General features: G+C 39.8%; 1 long non-coding RNA gene across 1 annotated transcript; it reads left to right on the top strand.

Moving 5' to 3' along the window:
- The first annotated feature begins 1,574 nt into the window (after positions 1–1,574).
- Positions 1,575–4,023, top strand: LOC122984537. Its single transcript, XR_006403913.1, has 4 exons — positions 1,575–1,704; positions 1,964–2,075; positions 2,184–2,273; positions 2,446–4,023. It is a non-coding gene; the product is annotated as an uncharacterized LOC122984537 (long non-coding RNA).
- Positions 4,024–23,472: the final 19,449 nt, after the last annotated feature.

Raw genomic sequence — 23,472 nt, 5'->3', positions numbered from 1 at the left:
GGACTAGTTTTTCTGCATCTTTTTGGGACAAGATGTGCCTGATTTTTGCGATATTACGTAAGTGAAAAAAGGCAGTCCTTGAGATTTGATTTATGTGGGAGTTAAAGGACATATCCTGATCAAAAATAACTCCTAGATTCCTTACGGTGGTGCTGGAGGCCAGGGTAATGCCATCCAGAGTAGTTATATCATTAGATAATGTGTTTCTAAGGTGTTTAGAGCCAAGCACAAAAACTTCAGTTTTATCTGAGTTTAATAGTAGAAAATTGCAGGTCATCCAGGTCTTTATGTCCTTAAGGCACGCTTGGAGTTTGTTTAACTGATTGGTTTCATCAGGCTTCATTGATAAATATAATTGGGTATCATCTGCATAACAATGAAAATTTATGGAGTGTTTCCTAATAATATTATCTAAAGGAAGCATATACAAGGTGAATAGAATTGGTCCAAGTACAGAACCTTGTGGAACTCCATGTCTAACTCTTGCCTTCATGGAGGATTCATCATTAACATGTACAAACTGAAATCGGTCTGATAAATAAGACTTAAACCAGTTTAATGCAGTTCCCTTAATGCCAATTAAATGTTCCAGTCTCTGCAAAAGGATTTGATGGTCAATTGTGTCGAATGCAGCACTAAGATCTAACAGGACAAGTATAGAGACAAATCCTTTGGCCGATGCAGTAAGGAGGTCATTTGTGACTTTCACCAGTGCTGTCTCTGTGCTATGATGTGCTTTAAATCCTGACTGAAAATCCTCAAATAAACTATTGTTATGTAGAAAGTCACATAACTGATTAGACACTGCTTTCTCAAGGATCTTAGAGAGAAATGGAAGTTAGATATAGGTCTATAATTGGCTAAAATGCCTGAATCAAGAGTAGGCTTCTTAAGAAGAGGTTTAATTACAGCTACTTTAAAGGACTGTGGTACATAGCCTGTTACTAAAGACAAATTGATCATATCTAGTAATGAAGCACTAACTAAGGGTAAGGCTTCCTTAAGCAACCTAGTTGGGATGGGGTCTAAAAGACAGGTTGATGGTTTAGCTGAACAAATCACTGAAATTAGTTCAGAAAAGTCGACTGGAGAAAAACAGTCCAAATATGTGTCAGGATTTACAGCTGTTTCTAAGGTGCCTGTGTTTGGGGAGAGAACGGTGCCTATATTCAACCATTTGGTCATTATTACTGAGTTCATGAATGACCTTGATGCTTTGGTGATAATACAAGTATGACTTATCTTAGAGATAATACTGTCTCAGCATCTTTTGCCTTTTTCTCAAAATAAAAAATATGCCTGGCAGCCCTTAATCATCTCGCACAGAAAACCAAAATGCTACACCACAGATTAGCTTTCTTGCTAACTCCCTGGGAACTGTCTCTTATTGACATAACGTTATCTTTGCACACTCACTGGCACATTTGTTTGATCACGGAAAAGCAGTTTCCACTACATCAGCCCTAAAAATAAGTAATTACTAACAGAAATCATATAATTCTTATGATCAACATTATATTCAGTATGATAATTATCATAATTTGGGCTCTATTTTGCATCTTTAAGGTCATTGGGCATACAATGTGCCAGATTAAACAAGTCAGGAGGGAGTTAAAGGAGACAAGTTTCCAACCGCCAACAGAGAGGGCAGATGTGGTGCCAATGATGTTCCCATGACACTCTGCCACAGTTTGTAGTGCCAAGGTAACATGGCATGTTGAATATTTAATTTAATAATAATTGTGCAAGCTTCAGTGTCTACACATTTGGAGACCAGACGGTTATACATATAATAGAATGAAAAAAAGTAACCACATTTTGCAAGTGATACTGAAATTAATTTTTAATTATTTCATTAGACAAAATGACTGTTTATGGTTACAAAGCTATAGTTTTACAAAAAAAACATTGATCAGTCCACATCTTGAATCTTAAAATCCATTTATACCTACTATTAATCTAGACCATCCTTGACCACATTGAGTGACCCAAGGAGTTGTTGGATGATGAAAAGGAGTACTCTGTGGCTGTCAAAAGTCAAGTTACAGAGTACCTATGTCAGTTCATGGAGACAGGTAATTATCCTCCTTTCTTTTCTTTTTTTTAAACTGCAATTGTCATTGTGATGCTATGTTAGCAATAACCAGCAAGGGGCAAAGACATAAAAGGTGTTCCCTTTCCAGTCACTTTAAAGAGGAAATGAAATGCTAGAGCAGGGGTCGGCAACCTGTGGCCTCGCTTGCCCGTGGTGACACACAAGGCCATTAACACGGGTGCGTGGTGCAATTCAATAAAAAAATATTTTTTAATATAGAGTAATTTTTTGATTAAAAAAATAATTTTAATATAAAATATAACCTAATGGTGAACTAAACAAATCATTTGTATTAAAATAATACTAAAGATATATTTATTATCGACTAACCATGAGCATTTCTATTACAGGTCGTACACCGGCTTCCTGTCCCTGCATCTGTCTGGTCACTATGACAATTACCAGATTTTTCTGCACAGTGAGAGCAGTGCATTGCGACAAATGACACCAGTTTTGTGTTGATTTAGTTAGTAGTATGTTAGCAGTTATGGTTATGCTAATCTGCAGCACAAGGCAACAGCCTATTCTTTTTCATGATTGGGGCATTTTAATAAGCATACCATACCAGTGGTACTCGGGCTCAGTCAACTGGGGAACCACATGGACAATACATTTTTCAAAGAGCTACATTACAAAAGCCCTGTTCCTCAATCATACCAACATATATTTTAAAAATGATTTACCAGAAATGAAGAGACCTGTTTGTTGAAATATTCCGTCAAAGGTGTTTCCCCTTGAGGTAGGCCTATTGTGTGCACAAGCTAGTTGCTATCGCAGTAGTTGCCATCTCAGTAGTGGCTACTCGCAGTGGCAATGTTAGCACCACCTAGTGGCAGAACCCCAAGCTTAAGGTGACAGTGAGTCAGATAGCTGCTGCAGCCAATCAGCACTTGAATCTGAGCCTAGCTGCAAGCAACCGGGTAATCACACAAACCAAGTTACTCACCCAGCTTCTGGAAAACTGTATGTTTGTTAAGAGTGTCTACCACAAGAGGCTTTTATGGTATTATTTGATTGCTACAAGGCCATAGACTATAACAAGTTATCTTGAATAGACAGTATTGATCTGTTCTCCCTCTAACAAAAGGAAAATAAATGGGAGGTTTCAGTAATAGCTGCTGTTTAAAATGCTTTTACATGAAATGTACATTTGTGTTTGTCAGAATGTGTACATTTCATGAACAGTTCTTTTCTTTAAAGTGTGAGCAGGCCATGGTGTGGAGTACTTTGGTGTGGCGCAGCTTATGTTGTCGGTGCATGGGCCTGACAGTAGGAGCTTAATTTCGAGCAAAAGTGTGCACAGTTAGTGGTAGGGCATGAATTTGATTTGTTTTGTTTTTACAATAAAATGGTTATATAGTCATCTTTTAAATGCTTTGCTGAAAATGTTTAAATCTTAAACCCCATATTTTTTTACTAATTACACTAGCATTGAAAGGTTTTGGAGAGATGTGTCCTGCACTTGCTGGAGGATGAGAGGCACCTGGACCCCAGCAACAGTACCCATTGATTGTGCTGCCGGCATATGTTCCTGCTACAGCTTCAACACAGCCTCAACATGTTCAGTGACTGCTGAGACAACCATCCATTAAGGACTGAACAGAACATGACTCCAAACCAGATGTGGGCAATGGGAGAACTGCAAAATCCCATTCATGATCCCAATGATGATTTTTGGGATGTCTTCAATTCAGGTTATGGCTTAGGTCAAGTGTGACTATTATTAATGACAATAGAATGACTTAACCCATAGCCTATACAATAATAGTTTAGATATATACTGGAACATAGAAATATCAGCATGTATCATATCAATGTATGTCACAGTATGTAGGAATACGTGGATATAGGAATATGTAATATATGTAATATGTAAATAGATATGTAGAGAAATTTCTACATAGTACCTATATATACATATATAACAGCATATTAAAGCAGAAGTATAGTATTAAGAATAAAAACAATATAAGTGTGCTTTCTTGTTATTGTTACACAGAGATTAGAGGTCCCCTAAATTGACTGGGGAGGTCAGGTGAGGAACACTCAGGGGTAGAGTCCTCTGAATGACCACCAGATGGAACACCTAAAGGCGACCATTGACCCAGTGTTACCGGTGGATGTACTTGACAGGGACATTTACTTGAAAACTTACAGTTGGTGGATCCTGTCAATATTTGGATCCTACCAAATAAAATGTGACAACATGAATGCTTACCGTCGCCATGGCAACAGATGCCATTTTAGTAGCTAAAGTTAATTTAGCTTAATCTACATATTTACAATAAGCAATAAAATTACAATACGACATTTCTAAAAAAAACAACTATCAACACCAGCGGCCATACTATCAAAGTCTTTGACCAGGCTCAGTGTTTCCCATATAATAGTACAGGCCTGGCGGGCCACAAGGCCAATGAGAACCCCCGCCAGGCCCAAAAATATTTTTTGAAATGCCAAAAATAACACCAAATATAAATTTATTCGGAAATCAATAGCGTATGGGAGCCTCTGAGTAGCGCTGTTTCGAAACGTGAGTCAACATCTGTGTCGTTGCCTAGGAAACTGCAGGTAGGGCAACTCCTTTTAAGGAATAGGGCAGTACGTGAGCAAGTGAGTGGTTAAGCGAGAGAGTGAGTGTCAGAAAAGTGACGGTGAATGTGAGCAGAGCAGAGGAAAAGGTTAGGAGTAAGGCCGTATTCAGACCAAATCAGGCGGTGCGGCGTTCAGCTGCAGGGTCGAGTGGAGGTGTGTGGGAGTGTGGATGTGTTTTTTTGTTCTCTGGAACGTAACCACTGTGAAACAATCAGAAAATAATGTTTTTTGATCTGATTCAATGGCATTCTCGCTACCAGTGCTCCGAAGTTAGCAATGATGGGTTATATATGTATATATATATATATACACATACATACATATATACACACACACACACGCACACACATATATAGCCTATATTATATATATATATATATATATATATATATATATATATATATATATATATATATATATATATATATATAATTTTATTTATTTATTTATTTATTTATTTGCAAAATATTTTCGGTAGTTAACAAATCTTTTTTTGTATTTGTGGAAGGTGTTTTATATTCACAGATTACACATTTACACACAGATTATCATTCTGTTCACACAAATAATATTGAGACAAATCTATCGCTATAGTGACAAAGGAAAAGCATTGTACACACAAGATAAGATATTTAGGAACGATTATCATGAGTTGTATTTTTTGTGACTACACACTGTCTCCCACACACACAAATACTGGCACCATTTCTAAACATTTGCTTTGGGTGTGTATTTTGTAAAGTCATTTGTAACTCCCCCAGTATTAGCGGGGACAAGTGGAGTGAGAATCACAGGAGGAAAGCCTGTCTTGCAGTGACAGCACTTTTCAACACAATAAAAGCTCTGTGCAAGATGCCAAAATGCATGGCTGCATAATGTGTCTTCATTTTAAACTGGGGAGAAATGTATAGGAAGAGTGGAAATATGGGAGAAGAATGTCTTTCTGGTGTCAATGAGGATTTTATTTTTTCTCCTTATGGAAGAAGGACTGCTCCATGCAATTCTGCACGAGCTGGGCACTAATTAAATTCACTGGCTGGCTCCTTCCTCCTATTACATCTATTATTTCTTAACCTTGAAATTGTTGCTCTCCATCACCTTCCTGTGGCACAAATAGAACTAAAATTAAATACCACACAAACACACACATTCACAAAGTTTGTGCAAGATGACCCAAGAACTGTATCAATTGAATGCATGTGTTTCCTTGTAATGCGTGACTTGCTAGTGTTAAAACTATCAACTCTCTCTCACACACATAAGCACGCACTTGATTAATACATTATGAATTCATGATTGATTTAGTTTAGACTGAAACTTTATCCTCTAATTGCGTGAGCAAACTCTGAAAGTCATTTCATTTTTTAGACCAATACTAAATTGACTCCATTGTCATAATTATGTTGGACTTTTACAAAGCTTTGCTTTGTTGTGAATAAAACTATCAATGCAGTCACCTTGCCATTCTCACCAATCAATGGGAATCTTTGAAAATGTGCTCTTTTTGATATATTTGAGAGAGGTGTGCATTGCCAGATAATAAGCAGCACTGAAGGAGAAAGAGTTTGTTTCAGAGACAGAGTATGAGTCAATTGTTTGCATTCAAATCCATTTACATTGTCTATTTGTTTGCCTCTGTGTGACTCATCACTTTATTGCGGTGAAGGGGTTTGTATGTCTCTGTGACCCTGGGGGTTCTGTTGTCATGGCAGTAGTTCCTGGAAGAGTCTCCAACAGGAAATTACAGGTAATCAGGTAAGGGGCCAGAATTAGAGTATGTGTCTGTAGTTGACACAGGCTTTGTAAAAGACTGTACAGTACAGTATATTCCAACATTTCCTATGGTCATGAGCTTTGGGTAGACTGAAACACTGAGAACATACAAGTGGCTGTATTGACCAGTAGAACAGCTGCTTATATTGGCTGAGTTGTTTTAGAAATCTGAGCAGGATACATCTCAGTAGAGGTATTCCAGGCACGTCCAAGTGGGGGAGGCAGACCCAGAACACCCATAACATGCTGAAGGGATTGCACATTCCATTTGGCCTCAGAATGTATTGGGATGACCCAGGTCTTCCTGTGTTATAACCTAAAACTGACACAAAAACTGGAAACTTGTTCTCAGGTGTGTAGCTGTGGGTGGGCCTGGGCCCACTTGGCAGTCATGCCCACCCAATGAGAAGGCTGGATCATCCAGTGTATAGCAGATAGTAGATAATGAATACTGTTTCAATTATTTGACTACGCAACCAATAAAAATGAAGCGATTATTGTTTATTGCTTCTTGTTTACTATATGATGAAGTTGATAGGTCGGATTTTTTGAGTGGCAGCACATTTCGCAAATACCAGATTTTGAGCAGCCTCTCCTCTTTCACTCAGTGTACAGCCTGCGCATTGCACAGAGGAACAGAAACCTACTGTCCACTAGCTAGCTGCTTTTAATGTAGGTTAACATAAAAACCATGATGAAACAAAGCAGTCACAAAAAGACATTGCAAGGAGCAGGAGGAATAGAATTCAGCTCAAGTTCAGCCATCATTGTCAACCCAGACACCCACTCCTGCACCAGATTCTCTTCAACAAGTGCCAAGTAGTAATGACATGTACGTGGCTGTTAATTCAACCCTTTCCCAACAAGCAACAAGCTGTACTGTTGAGATTTTTGAACTGTCAGTAAGATAAAAATTGGCATCAGGCCATCAATGATGACATACAGACTGAACTCTTTGTCCCTGCTCTCCTTTGAAAGAGAACTCACTGAAGCGTTGGACTATAATGAAATAATTTCAGTGTTCAACACTAAGCGCCATCATGTCTTGTAATCATCAAAAATAAGCTAATTTACAATGTCAGACTGTAGTAGCCTATTGCCTATTTCAGTATTATTGTTTATTGGGTATAGTTTTGTTGGGTGTACAATTGGATGCTGATGTTGCTGTGTCTGCCATCTGTTTGTGTGTGTGTGTGTGTGTGTGTGTGTGCACATGCATGTGTGTGGTTTATGTGGCCGCCGAGCCAGGCTGTGTGATGCTGTTTATGCTCCTGTTGGTGCCTGTAACATTACCTCCGATGATGTATAAGGCCTATTTTGGTTAATATATATGTTTCAGAACCTATTAAATATGATTGGTCTTGGACAGGCTTGGCCCACCTGATTTTCTCTGTGCCCACCCACACTGTGATTTCTGCCTACGCTACTGCTTGTTCTCCTGCAGCTCCATTATATAGCTGCATCAAGTGGAGCACTCATTTCCACAGGAACGTTTGTGAGTTGTTAGGTGTGTTATGTTAGACTAACTTTACAGTTGATTTCAAATAAGTCAATCAGTTAAGTCAAGGTCCATCTCACAATTACAACCCACTTCTCCTCTGACCTTACTTGATCCATTAACAGCTTAAAGGTGACAAATAATGCACATTTACCTGTCTATTTTATTTGGGGTTCTACTGGAATATCTTTCCTCCTCTTTCCTCTTCAAATTTACAGTTAGAAAAAACTCCTTATTTAACTCATATTGGCTTTTTATGCAGCCTCTCAGTTCAGCCTCTGAATTGAGAAGCTGCAACAACTATAGTAGCAGGATTTCACAGTTCTTTCTTGTTCTTTACTTGAAATGTCAATTTCTCAAATACATCTATACATGTTCAAGCTGTGATCCAATCCGAAATATGAGAGTGGACAATGCAAACAGCACATGGAACAACCTTAGCAACAACTTTAGCAGCCAAGGCTATAGAGCAGACTGGTATGCATGGCACAGTGGAAAAAAATGTCCCATACAAAGCATTGAACAGAAGCATTGCTACATACGTTAACTTCAAGTTTTGGCATAGATATCCATCATAACAATATATGAATAACAGAAAAATCACAAAAAGCATAATATGTTCATTTTAACATTTTGAAATAGAAGTAAATACTTTTGTGTATACTGTTTGCTACAGTATGTGAGCTACATCTATAGCCGGTAGCTGTATCAAGAAGTACACTTTGACTTTTATCAAATTATGTGACAGATACAACATATACTCACATTCTGTACATATAGGTAAACATGGGCACCTGGTTATGTTTTAAAATGGGGGAGAAAAAAAATCAGAGTAAAAAAAAGTTTAAAAAAAAAAAAAAAGTAAAAAGTAATTTGAAACAAATTTCCTGCATTTCTACACCACTTTACCCCTTGGATTAAGTAAAGAAACAGCCACCTGGACTGGTCTAGATTAGTTAGATTGAGGGTGCTATGAAAATCGAGAATGCATCAAGAACAGCCATCTTCAAGGTCAAACAAGGACAATTTATAGAAATGAAATAGTCTTACAACACATTACAATATGATTTGGATAATTAAACCTGGTTAAACAATGTTAAATCTGAGGGTTGCTATTCTCAATAATCACAAGGCTAACTTCAAAGTCTAACAATTGCAACAAAGTACAAACAATTTGAATTAATCAAATGGTCTTACAACAACATGTAATTCCAATACCACCTGTTTATTTTACACACAAGTTCTAGTGGTAGCTATTCTCAATAGCACCACTAGCTGATGTAGTTGAAATGTTATTCAGGAATGAATAATCATAACTTCAAAAGCAGATCATTTTAACCTACACTATCTCAAATCAAGGACTATTTTAATGCACAACTCAGAGGGTGAGTTTTCAAGACTCAAAAGGGCCATTTTAGTCAAGACTAGACCTTGAAACCACCCCTGTAAACTGTACGAGAAAACGAGCGAATTATCATAATAATGAAAGGACAGCGCAGAGCAGCTGGATGAAAGGAAAGATCATTGCATGGAGAGGTGCATCCTCATAATTAAAAATAATTCCACCCAAAGTCTGACTAAAACTGAAACTTAAGCAAAGTAGTCTGTAGAAGTCTAAATAAGTCACTTTCCACCACTGAACATTTGACTGTTTGTTAATTCAGACCAGTGGTGGCTGGTGACTCAAAAATTGGGGAAGACAGGAGGAAAACAAACCTACAGCATCATGTTATTTTACACTTGTTGGTTACTTATCTCTACTTTCTTATGTTCTTCAGTTATGTTATGTTCTTTTTAGGGTTGTGCCCGAATACAAATACATTGTTTGGCAAAGCACAAATAGTGTTTTTTTTTACGAATACTTGTTTCATAAAAATATTTTAAACATTATTTGTTTTTGGGAAGAAAAAAAAAAACATGTCAAATACCAGTGTGCAGGTCAGTTACATCGCTATCTCAGTCTCTCTCCTTTCCTGCGCTGTTACGTCTATCAGCAGGTTTCAACGAGGGGAGTCACATCCACCTGCTACATGACACACATTTCCTAATTTGGACATCACTCCTGGAGTTGGGGGTGTTCCCCAGAGATAAAGCTGAGCTTGCACGCAAAGTGCTCACAAGGGATTCTCCATAACCTGTTGTTCCCCTTCTCCTTTCCTTAAAGTTAGGTTGTAAAAAATAATAAATAAATGAAAAGTGCAAAGCAAGGATCACCATTGAAGTTTTAAAACACCATACATAAACATAATTCATAGCATAACCTGTTGAATTAAAGCAACCCATATTGAAAAAGAATGTAACACGGAATCTTACAACAAACTGCATCATACTATATCATTGTCCCCCACCTGATGAAATCGGGTGGGGGACAATGATCAGCCCTGGACTGGTTCACAGCTATCATTTTACCAACAAAGTTAAACAAAGTTAACCTAAAATTTATACTATACAACTTCTTCTACCTCTATGGATGAGCTTCCTCTGATTTAGACACTTCTGCGCTATGAGAGGAAGCTCCGCTCTGTCTGTGTGTCTCTCACTGTGCTGTCAGTCTGCTCCGATCATTCAGGGACAGGTTCAACTGAACTAAATAAAGGGTGGTCCAACATTACTTGTTTTTGTCAGTTGCTGAAAATAGTAAAATGATCACTGACATAGGCTGCTTAAAAATAATCACCTGATTGCGGGGACTGTATGATAAGTATATTTTTAAAAAGACAAAAAATGGGGTAGCAAAACCATAACTTTGCTCCCCCTAAATGAATAATGGGGATGCATTTGCCCCACTTGTTCCATTGTTCAGTATATATATATATATATATATATATATATATATATATATATATATATATATATATATATATATATATATATATATATGTATGGACTGACAGATACTCTATGGATTAGCAGTATTAAACAATATACATTCAACTGTGTGTGTGTGAGCATGTGTGGATGTGTGTGTTTGAGAGAGTGTAAGTTTGTGTAAGTCTGTGTATATAGGTCCCATTGGCAGCGCTGGTACCCTGACTATGAGCTAATAGACCTATCAAGCAGTCCCCCCAGGTCATACAAGGCTGTGTAATTGAACCATTGAGAGTTTTCCACTAACCTGTAACTACCATTTCTCTCACACTCACACACTTAAGCACACACACACCTGTGCACCTTCAGCCCTGTGGCCCCAAACACACAGCCACTCCCGCTGCTTTGTGGGTAAGAGCTTTTCTTTATACCTTCTACCATTCCAATTGCCAATTTTGAATCCATCCTCAAGCCCATTTACTGTATTCCTGTAAATCCCTTAAATTCTCTCCTCTTCTCCCCTGACCTTCAACTCTGCCAACATTACTTTGAGCTATGTTCCTACATTGTGTTCATAGGCATCTACTTCTCTCATTGTTTCATAGCCATCCTCTGTATCTCAGTCATACCTTGTTATCATTACATTTAAACAGTTCCTTAGGAGATCATTTTTTCATGTCTTGCTAACTAAAACTGTTGAGTAAAGGCCTATCAAAGAGTGTGTGTGTGTGTGTGTGCACACACGCCACAGTGTATGTGTGAGTGAGTGTGATTTCTTTATCTGTGCATTGACTGCAGTTGTGTAAATCCAGCATGGTGTAATTTTCCTACAGCTCTGCAGTAGTCCTACTATCTAGCTTAACCCTAAACGAGTGTCTCACCAGAGCATCCATACCTTAAAAAAGGAATTACAACTTTGCCTCTGGAAGCTTTACAATGTTCACAGCATTCAACATCCTTTATCCTTAGACCCTTGATTCAGGTAAGGAAAACTCCTAACAACAAAACCTTTAACAGGGAAAAAAAATGGAGGAAGCCTCAGGAAGAGCAATTGAGAAGGGACCCCTCTTCCTGGACAGACAGAGACAGACAAAAGCTAACATGCTTCTGAATCATGCTATGAAGCCAAAGAACTTCTAGGAACGCACAAGTTGTCAGTTACTACTTACAGGTTAACAGACACAGCTAAGTACTATTTTTGATTTCACACATTTTCATAAAGTGTATTTGAGGTTAATTTGGCTGTTGAGGCAACAGAAGGCATTAATGATCAGAACCTGTAACCCTACGGTCATGTGGACAGGTGGGCTTTGGACTTGTTTTGAGTAGACATACTGTATACCATTCTAAACCCTCTCCCACCAATACAGTGATTGATGGCTAGAATATAGAAATAGTGGAGTCCTACAAGTATTTGGGAACTATACTAGACAATAAACTGACATGATGTACAAGAAAAGTCAGTTGGGTCTCTTGTCTCAGGAAACTCTTTAAGTTCCAGGTTGACAGGGCCCTGTTGACAGTGTTTTATCGATCTTTTGAGTCTGTGCTCACTTTCTCGTTTATCTGCTAGTATCATTCTCTCAAAGTAAAACACAAAAGTGTACTACTGTAGTAAGGTGGCTAATGTCTGCAGCAAAATAACTTGCACTGCACAGGAAACTATGCTGGTTCTTTACAACAAACAGTTATATAAGAAAGCAGAATCTATCCTGTCTGATTGCTCCCATCCTTTACATCCACAGTTTCAGTTTGTGCCATCTGGTACCCTCCTCGGACTTCCACTAACTGAAACCAACAGTGTCAGGTAGGTGGGTGAGTTGAGCAGGTGGACCCAAATGCAGAGACGGCAGGCAGGTTGGATACGATGCTGAATATTTAATGAATAACCTCAAAAGTCACAGGAGACACTGGGACCAGACCAAAGACCATAAACAAAAGGAAAAAAAAATGCAGGAAAAAACTCGGCCAGACAGAGGCAGAGCCAGAGCAAGGAGTCCCAGGTGAACGGCTTGGGGACTGAACAGGGGCATAGAAAAAGGTCTAAGACGGGCAGCCGGAGGGCAGGGGCAATGGCTGAAGCCACTCTGGAGGGTGACCTGGGTGCAGGACAGACGGCAGACGTCACTCAGGAGGACGACCAGGAGGCAGGACAGACAGGTGAAGTCGCTCAGGAGGGCGACCAGAGACGGCAGGCAGGTTGGATATGATGCTAAACATTTAATACATACACAGTGTGTGATTGCAAACTTAACACAGGTGAAGAAAACGAGACACAGGTGAAACACATAAGGTAATCAAACACAGGAAGTAAAGGTGACAAGACACAAGGAGAAAATATTTCAAAATAAAACAGGAACTAAAGTAAACAGACAACAGGTGACACAACACATGGGCAGACTGGGAGCAAATAAACTGGGGAAGACACTAGGAGCAGGGCTGGGCTAACAAGGGTGATGCAGGGCAGGTGAGAGGAGGTGCACATAGACACAGGAGGAATAAAGGAATACACAAGGGAAACACAGAAAAAAAACAAAACCAGGCAACATAAATGCAACACTGAAAACTCAAGAGAACAAAATACACAAAGAGTCCAAACACAACAGATAAAATCCAGGCAGGACGTGACAAACAGATACTAACACTCCTTTATACCCTCTGCCATCTCCCTCCTAAACTGTAGGAGGAAAAGGTAGCTATTTGCATAATGTTTTAACTAACTGGTTTTTCAATCTTTTTAATTGACTGAGTATTTTTACTGTTCATTTATGTTTTTTGGTGTTAGTGTTGCATTTATGTGCCCTGTGTTTCATGTGTGCTAAATGTATGCGTCCCCCTGCTGCCTAACCAATTGCCCCACTGAGGACAAATAAAGTTATTAATTGATTAATTGATTGACCATATCAGTCACTACATCTAAGTTAAATATTCTATCATCCATTCTACATGATGCATTGTCATAATATGTCAAAAAAGTTAAAAAAAGAACTAAAAGCCTTTAAAATATTTATCCAAATGTCCGATTGTGCCTCGGGCTAAGACATAGTACTCAAAAGGCATTAATGAGTCTGTGTTCATGTCAAACTGAGCAGGTGTTCCCAACAGAGCTCAGCATCTCAATTACTGGACAACTTCAAATGCAACATCACCATATTCTTCTCCATTCAAAATGAGTGAACTCTTGGGCAAAGATATATAAAACTCTGAGAAAGTTCTCAACTAAAACTCTGTGTAGACACAAAGACAGAAATAACTTTTCTTTTCATCAAATATAGTATAAGGCCATGGCTGACAATAGAGCTTAAAGATCCATGGCATCCTTCCCCCTTGGACTCACCACTGCACTGCATTGTCACATTCTAATGCCCTGACTTTTCAGAACTACATGAATAACCTAGCCATTAAATTTTACTTTCAGATCCAAAAATAACTCCCCTCCATCAAAACACAAGATAGGAATGCATCACCAGATCAATATCACATGTACTTATTCCAGTACCAGCTTACAAAAACAACTATGTTCAGAGATCATTTTTTTGTACATACACAAAAATCTCTAATGAGATCCCATATTACTTTAGAGCAATAACCTCTACTACATGCTTCAAACAGGCATATAAACACTATCTGATGGAAGGACACACCTGCAACCACTGACTCAACTCACATATACCATCTTACTCCACTTCCAAGTCCTCTCCTCTGTAGTGTCTGTGTAGCTATTTATGTTTTGTTGTTGTTTTGTTTCTGTGATTGTTTGTTTTTATTTTGCAATGTGTCTCTGTCCTCTATGTGCTGCAGAACAGGAAACTGCATCTGTAATGTTATTTTAATATTTTTCTGTTTGATAATAATAAATTAAATTAAATTAAATTGTCTTAGGTGTGATTGGATAGACCCCACATTCAATCCAAGATGGCAGCTCATCTCTCTGTGTGTGATTCTGCTGTTGAACCAATAGCTGTATCATTTTGTGATCGTCCTTTTATGTGTCAAGTGGAAACTGGATTTTACCTGAACTCTTAACTTCGATCATTGACTCTTCCTGAATGGATTCACAGTGAATCTCCTGCTCTGAGACACTGGTGGATTGATGCTGGCTTGTCTGAGTTTGTTGGGCCTGTCTCTACCCGATAAATCCAACTAGTAGATCTCCTGTATTACGAGACATCGATGGATTGCTATCGAATTGCTATCGGCTTGCTTTGAGTCTGCTGGGCCTCTCTTCCTGAGTGGATTGACAGTGGAGCTCCTGCTCTGTTTGATATTGGAGGATTGCGACTGACTCATTTTGAGTCTGCTGAGTCTGTTTTTTTTTTCTTCATATAAAAGTACTTAATCTCCAATGACTAAGTTTTCCTTTTTACATCATGACATCTCTCAACCTCAGTTGGTGCTGAGACATAGGAAACTTGGCCTGGATTTTAGATCCACTGAACTTAAAGATTTGCTATCTTTCAACCCCAAGGCTGGCATGAGCCACAGAAAACTTGATCTGGATCTTAGACCCACTGACTTGAACTTTCAAACTGCTGGCTTTCTCCCAGGTACTTTGTTTCTTAGTTTTACTTATTGTTGAATCATACAAAGTTGTTAATTGTTGCATTGTGTTTTATACCTTTCTGCGGTAGCACTGGGAGCCCTATGGGTGTAGCAACCCCCCTGCAATGCTATCTCAGGATGCACTATAATGGGGAGGGTGCACAGCTAACTATGAAAATTTGACTGTCCCCCACAGTGATTGTTGCAGAATTACTTTAACAACTTAATCTCAGCTAAGTTTTACGGTGACAGTGGACATATCCAAATGGTTGCTTATAACTGAGGGGTCCCTTCATCCCTACTGTCTCCTTGTTTTGAGAGAACATTTTTCTATTTCTGCAACCTCCCCAACTGTTAACACATTCCCCTGCAGTCTGTTGACTGACGTAAAAGGCTATGGCACCAAACACAAACTTTTAGTTACATTATTGCTATTGATCTCAGGGAATGCTGAGACTAATCCAGGCCCTGACACTCCTGCACAATGCTTTACACCTGCATTTTAAATCTAGATCTGGTCTTGGGCTTATTCATATCAATGTAAGGTGTTTACTCTCTAAATTGGACATGATAAAGATGTGTATAAACTCAACAAATGCTGATATTGTTGTCTTATCTGAAACCTGGCTTACAAAATCTGTGGATGATAAGGATATTTGTATTAATGGCTATAATGTTTATTGTACTGATCATCTAAGAAAAGGCGGTGGAGTGGCTATTTATATCAAGCACAATTATAGTCCAATCTCTAAATTCTCTGTCTTGGCTAAGGCACTTGAATCCCTGGTCAATGAAGAAGTAAAAGAATACCTGGCCACCAACTCTGCACTGTCTACATTTCAGTCAGGATTCTGCAAAAACCATAGTACTATTACTGCTGCCATGAAAGTCATAAACTATATAACTGAAGCCATAGATAACAAGCAGTGCTGTCTTTCTCTTTTTATAGACCTTTCCAAGGCCTTTGATACTGTTGATCACAATATTGTGATTGAACATCTATATCTATAGTTATTTGTTTTGCTGAACATGCAGTTGGGTCAGTTGCAAATTATCTCACAGACAGAACCCAGGTTATTCAGTTAGAGGGTGCTCTACTTCAGATGTACTGCAAATCCACAAGGGGGTCCCACAAGGTCCGGTTCTGGGCCCACTATTATTTACTATATACATAAATTGCCTTGGACAAAATATTCCAAACTCAGCCTTTCATTTCTATGCTGATGACAACATCATTTACTGCTTTGCACCCACTCCTCCTAAGGCTTTTGTGTATCTTCAGTATGCATTTGATAGAGTTACACAACTTTGTCAACTGCAACTTGTTCTAAATGCAGATAAAACAAAACTAATATTTTTTACTACTTCAAGAACAGTAAATCAGCATTGTCCAAGAAAATTTTTACCAAAAATGGTCAACAAATTGAGTTGGTATCTACTTATTTTTAAATACCTAGGGTTTTTAATTGATGACCACTTGTCTTTTAAGGTGCATATCCAATATATTACAAAAAAGCTGAAGCTCTGACAAGGATTTCACTATAGAAACAAGTCTTGCTTTTCTTTTTGTATGAAACTCATATTAGTGGAGTCTACCTTTTTGACCTGTCATTGCTTATGGTGATGTGCTGTACATGAATGCCTGTGCTCACTGTCTTCACATGCTGGATAGCATGCATCATGGGGCTCTGAGATTCATTACAAACTGTGGCTCTCTTACAATCTCCATTCTCAGGACATTTTGTGATTTGTTGTTCCCAAAGTCCAAACTGGGAAAGAAAGATCTTTCTGCACCTACTGCATGCAACAATCTACAGACTAATCTTAAACTTCAAAACATAGTATCCCTGAACAATTTTAGAACTATGGTGAAATCTATTGAGTCCAGGTTATCTGTGTCCAAATGCTTTATCTGATAATTTTAACGTTACTCAAATCTATGTGCTTTTATGTTAATTTATTATTGAAACTCTATGTTGCTGCTATTCTTGGCCAGGTCTCCTTTGTAAAGAGATCTTTGATCTCAATAGAACAAGCCTCATTAAATTAAGGCTAAATAAAATGAAATAAAAAGGTGACTTCAGCCACACCAACCTAAGCTTAGGGCTGCCTAGGTATAAAGATGCACCACCAGGGAAGACAAAACACTGGACTACTGTTATTCCAGCATCAAGGACGCATACCAGACATCAGCCCATGCCCCACTAGGTAACTCTGACCACTCCAGCTTAACTGCCATGCCTGCAGTAAAATCAGTGAGGAAATGGTCTGCTGAGGCTGTGAATGAGCTCAGGGAGCTTGGACAGTACTGATAGGGACATTTTTAAAACAGACAATTTGGATGAGTATGCTGCTGCAGTCTCATTATACATCAGCTTTTGTGAGGAGATCTGCATTCCAACCAGGAAAATCTACAGACACTGCCACAACAAGCCCTGGTTCCCAGCAGAGATGAGAAAACTATGTTCCATTAACAAGGAGACCTACAGAAATAGTGACAGGGAGGCACACAGACAGGCCAGGTATGCCCTAAACAAAGATTTCAAGATTTCGAGATTTAGTTTGTCATTTTCTTGTGTATTTGCAAACACAAAAAAATGAAATACTGTTCCTCCCAGCCCACAGCAGTGCAACAACAATATGGGTTAAGAGTTAGCCTAGCTTGCACTCCTCAGCGCTTGGCCTGCTTCCACGTCCTGTCGCACCGCTTTTGATATTTCCTCTCCAGCACAGCTCCAGGCAAGGCTGTGGTCTCCTTTGTCAAGGTCTGTCAAGGTGACCAAATACAACTTCAAAAACAACCTGGAACAAAAATTCTCATCAAATTACGCCAAGGGCTTTAATTAATAACCAACTACAATCCACAGCCCCCGCAGGCTGCAACAGACCCTTATCTGGCAAATGAACTTGACACCTTGTACGCCTCCTCTTCCACTTCCCCCTCACCCATCTACGATCAACCTGGGACATCCTGCCCTCCTACACCTTCCTCATAATCACCTCCAGTTTCTCCCCTCCACTGGTAAGTTTGTGGATGACACCACCTTAATCGGTCTCATCACGAATGGAGACGAGTCTGCTTACAGGGAAGAGACTGAACACTTGGTATTATGATGTGGAGAAAACTGTGGAGATGATCATCGACTTCAGGAGAAAGAAGCTCTCCTCACCACCTCCACTGCTCATTCAGGGAACGACAGTCAGCAGAGCAGATTCCCACTAATTCCCATGAACCACCATCCAGCAGGACCTGAAATGGAACATGACCATATCCACCATCATCAAGAAGGCCTGGCAGCACTTCTACTTCCTAAGGAACCTAGAAAAGTTCAGGTTGTCACAAGCGCTGCTGGTGCAGGTCAACACAGGCATCCTCGAATCAATAATCTCCTCCTCCATCACTGTGTGGTTTGGCTCTGCATCATCGCACTCTAAACACAGACTGCAGCATGTTGTGTGGTGTGCAGAAAAGATCACTGTACTCACACTCCCCTCCCTAACGGACATTTACAACTCCTGGGTCAGAAAGATAGTGGGTAAGATCATGTCTGACCCCTTTCACCCCTTCCAGCCTCTCTTCCAAAAACTCCGCTCTCATTGGGAAAATCCAACTGAGAGCCTCCAGAACCAGGACCACCCGCCATCTCCAGAGCTTCTTTCCCCAAGCAAAAGACAACTTTAACAAGGATAGTAAAAGACTGTAAACATGCCAATTCCTCTTCACCCCATATCTCATTCTAATTCATATTGTGTATATTGTCTCTTTGTCTGTCCTGCACTATGTAGATGTATATAGATTTTATTGCTTAATTGTTAATTGTTAATTGTATGTATATATCATGTTAATACACACACAGTTTGTTTACACTCAGATTTATATTTGTATTTACATTGGTACTTGTACTTTTATTTATATTCTGCTTTTCTGCACACACACAGTTTTATCATGTCACATAGTCTACCCCCACTACACTTTCTGACTCTGTCTGTTTGTGTTTGTGTTTGTGTTTATGTTTATTGTTTATTGCACTGCTCTGTTGACATTTGGACCACAGTGAATTCCTTGTACTTGCTACTTGGCAAATAAATCTGATTCTGATTCTAATTCTGATTCAAACCTCACCCACACACCCACAGAGTTTTCTATTCAAAGTAATTTTCAAACACCAGCTACATGCAAGATTAATGATGAAAGGTAAATTCCAGTTTAAGTGGTTTGTATTGGGTGTAATTAGCCCACCCACCACAATTATATTTGAACTCATGATAAAAACGTACTGTATGTCTTATTGGGCTAATCAATGACCACTTAATATTACCTACAGCTCCTGTTGTGCTTTTTTGAGTGTGTTTTGTATATGTGTGTAGCCAGACAGTACACGTGCACACATACACACACACACACACACACACACAGAGACACATGCAGTGACAGACACAAAGACACAGCCACAGGAGTATTTCTCATGTCATTGATATTCCACTTAGCTGCAGAGACAGCAGCATCCACTGCCCACTATGGTAAATACAAACCAAAGCAATTAGCAGACATCAATAACTTCTGACATATTGCCATTAAGTAGGATATGATCCCTAGACTTAAGTTACCATTGTAAAATAAGAAAGCCATGCTTTGGTAAATAAAGCAACACTTTTCTTAATCTTATGAACACTGAGTCTATGGGGATTTCTTAAATAGAATTTCACACATCAATATCATAAAATTGTGTGTTTGGTACAATAAGTGTTTGGCTTACAGAGGCTAAGAAATGGCTTTTATCAGTCAATACTTTTGAACAGGTTTGCAAAATATTTTTTCAGTGTGAGGCAGTGTTCATAGCAGCTGGGTTACAATGAGTTCGGTATCACCCAGGATATAGTCAGAGGATTGAAATGACCCCTTTCTGCTTTAGCATCCCTAGTGTCTGTGTACGTCTGCAAATAACATCTCGCTCCTCTTTTTGGTGAAGCAGAACTCCCCAACTGAGTTGAGCCTTTACACATCCTGGCCCTCACCACCAGAATTGCCCGTTGGAGGGTGCCTACAGGCTTCAAACCAGTGTTCACTGCCCAAAACTTAACAAGCTCTGGGAGTGTGTGGAGGCATAGTGGCAAGAGCCTCTGTGTGTCACAGCTCATATCTGGGGTTTGCAAACTTCACTAGAGTGGAGAGAAAGATTGTTGTTCAGAGCCAGGGCATTGCTAAACTTGATGACGTGCAGACTGCCTGGTACCTGGTTCTGTTAAGTGGTTGGGGAATAAGAGACCTACTCCCTGCAAGGGACAAGGAGATGATGGATCGTTATATACCATACATCTTGGTGGATGTTGGTGGTCAGCACTCTGTTGTTGCTGGGTGTTTTTCCATAAACAGTTCACTAACAAAGACCACGCCATTTGAATGGTATGAAGTAGTTTTATTTGGATTGTCAAGATGGTTCAGAATTGGATGAGGATAGTGTTTGGTGGGCTGGATGGGGGTTGAGGAGAGGGATGAAGTGGGTCGATTGCCGGGGGGATGAATGGGAGCTGAAGGTTGGTCGGGGTCGTGTACGTCGGGATGCTGGGGTCGAGGAGAGGGATGAAGGGGGTAGATTGCATGGGGATGACTGGGGACCAAAAGGAAAGGAACCCGGGGGTCAAGACTCAGGGTGGGGGACATGTCTTGATGAGCTTTCTGCCTCATCATCCCCCAAAGTTAACTTCATTGGACTAAGTGAGAATGGGCTCTTTGAATGTCACTGAGGTAGCTATGGAATCTTGGGAAGACTAGCGGTCGAGAATTTTATTTATTTAATTTTAACAAGTGGTCTGGGATTTCTTATTTGGAGGCAGTTGAAGCGGCTGTGGAAGGAGTGGCCAGAGTACAGTTAGGAATGTGGACTGACCGTCCAGGTGGCTGATCGGAGGCGAACCACCTGCCGATGCGTCTGAGCACAGCAGGATGTCGCGGGATCGGGTAGATCAGGTGCGGTTGTCTTGGATGCACTTGGGAGCGTTGGAAGACGAGGGGGTAGGGTGAGAGCTGGGAGGTACATAAAGGGCTGGATGAAGGTCGGATACAGAGGGATGAATGAGGGAGGGGAGGGGAACAGGGATAGAACAGGAGGAAATGGAGTGGGTCCAGTAGAGGGAGCACTGTAGCTCGGTGCGACTGTGGCTGAGGTAACAGCAGAACCGGTGGTGGCTGCAGGAAGAAAGAGAAAAGAAAAGAGCTGCGGGGGCGGGTGGAGCCGAAAGCGTTGAGGTAGCTGCAGCTGAAGGAAGGGAAGAAGAAAGGAGGCGGGATGGAGGGATGCAGGTGCAGGGGTCAAATGTGCAGCCTGCGGACACAGATATAAGACAAATACAAAAACGAAACAGAGGGGGTTAGAAAGGAGGGAGCTTTGTGGCTTCCTTACGTATCAACTAATGATGAGGAAAACTGGAAATCTGAAGCAATGAATTGATATGAAGCGATTGCATTGAAAATTGGGTCGAGGGGTGAGGGATGAAGGGATGAAGGTCGAGGAGTGAGGGATGAAAGGATGAGGGTCGAGGGGTGACGGATGAAGGGTCGAGGGGTGAGGGATGAGGAGTGAGGGATGAAGGGATGAGGGTCAAGGGGTGAGGGATGAAGGGATGCGTGTGAAGTGGTAAGATGTGCAGCTCATAGACACAGGGATGAAACAAAAACACAAGGCAATGAAGACATAGGGAACAGGCACATGGGGAAACATGGCAAAATGGCCACTATAAATATATAAAAGATATAATATTTAAAATCAACTCTGTAATTGACTGTATTGTGCCTACAATGAGTCAAATCAGTTGGGTGGAGAGTGGCTTCAACAGTAAAATTGGCAGAAATGGTTGGTTGACCATATTAGAGAAGAGATGCTTGAATTTATGTGAATATCAGTCTTACAGCAGTGAGTGTATATCCAAGATTTGTCCCTTAATTCTATACAGTAATTACCCTTTTTACAGTCTGTTTGAAATCAGAGGTCATGTCCTTTTCAGACTGACATAGAGACATGTTTCACATTTTCATTCAATCTAAATGGGTCATGTAAGCTGGCCTCTCAACCCTCCTCCCAACTTGGGTGGAATATGGGTTGGATGTTGGGTGAGATGGTGTTTATATCATGGATAAGATTCTAGTCATTAGTCTATCCATTAATGATGGTTAAACATTTAAAGATTCACCATTTCTGTATGAAAGGGTGACATTTGTGCCTCTATTGTTTGAGTCCTCTTACCCTCTCCAAAAGTGCAGACCACATGGAGTTGAGTATGCTCATTGGCTGACATGCACATTTCAGTGATTCCTGTTGGACAGATGTTCTTGTGATATAGAGCAAGAGTTTTTTTGAAATGTGATAATTTTTCATTCAATAATGTACAGTACATACTGTGTATATATGATAAAACTAGATTTTTATGATATGTTGAAAGAAGCAGCTGTCCCTGACATGTAAAGTGCAATCAAAATTACCTTCTGTCTCTATCAATCCTGCAGTGTTGACTACCTTGTCCTGAGACTGAACCATGATGTCAATATCCCTACTGTATCTCCACCTCTCTTTGCCCTTTGACATCTAGTTAGGCTTGACCTCGACATAACCCCATGACATGGCCCAGAAACAATCACTGACAGCGTACAACTGCTTCATTACTAATGGATGTAACCCAAAATGAAAAAAAAAACTAATTTAGAGAGTCTAATTCTTTTTATGAGCAGTATTGTTTTATGGGGTCAGCTAATCTGGCACATTTAGAGATGAGCAATTATCTAATGCCTAGCTTGTGTCTAACTGGGAGAAGAGAGGGAATAAAGAGAGGGTCACAGAAGGCCAAGTTATTTCTTGTGAGGTCACTGGGTCACTTGTTGACATTAAATGTGGATCAAAGAATATCTGACATGTGAGGTGTGTTCAATTTACAGTAAATGCCCCAGACCACTTCTGAAAATATATCAATATCCTACAGCTCATGTTTCTGTATGTTGTTATTTGAATCCTGATTTCTTTGTTGTGTCAGTCTTTTTGTCTGTGAATGTGACATATTCAGACAGATTAATTTTACAATCTATAAGACACATATTCAACACTATCAACCACATAGAATAAATGCGCCCTTTCTCAGACATACTCCCCATGGCCCAGTGAGGAAGAGAACT

Source organism: Thunnus albacares, chromosome 6 (genome assembly GCF_914725855.1).
Source record: "Thunnus albacares chromosome 6, fThuAlb1.1, whole genome shotgun sequence".
Classification (NCBI taxonomy): domain Eukaryota; kingdom Metazoa; phylum Chordata; class Actinopteri; order Scombriformes; family Scombridae; genus Thunnus; species Thunnus albacares.
Note: the sequence above shows the minus strand (reverse complement) of the source record. Positions and strands in the feature narration are given on the sequence as shown.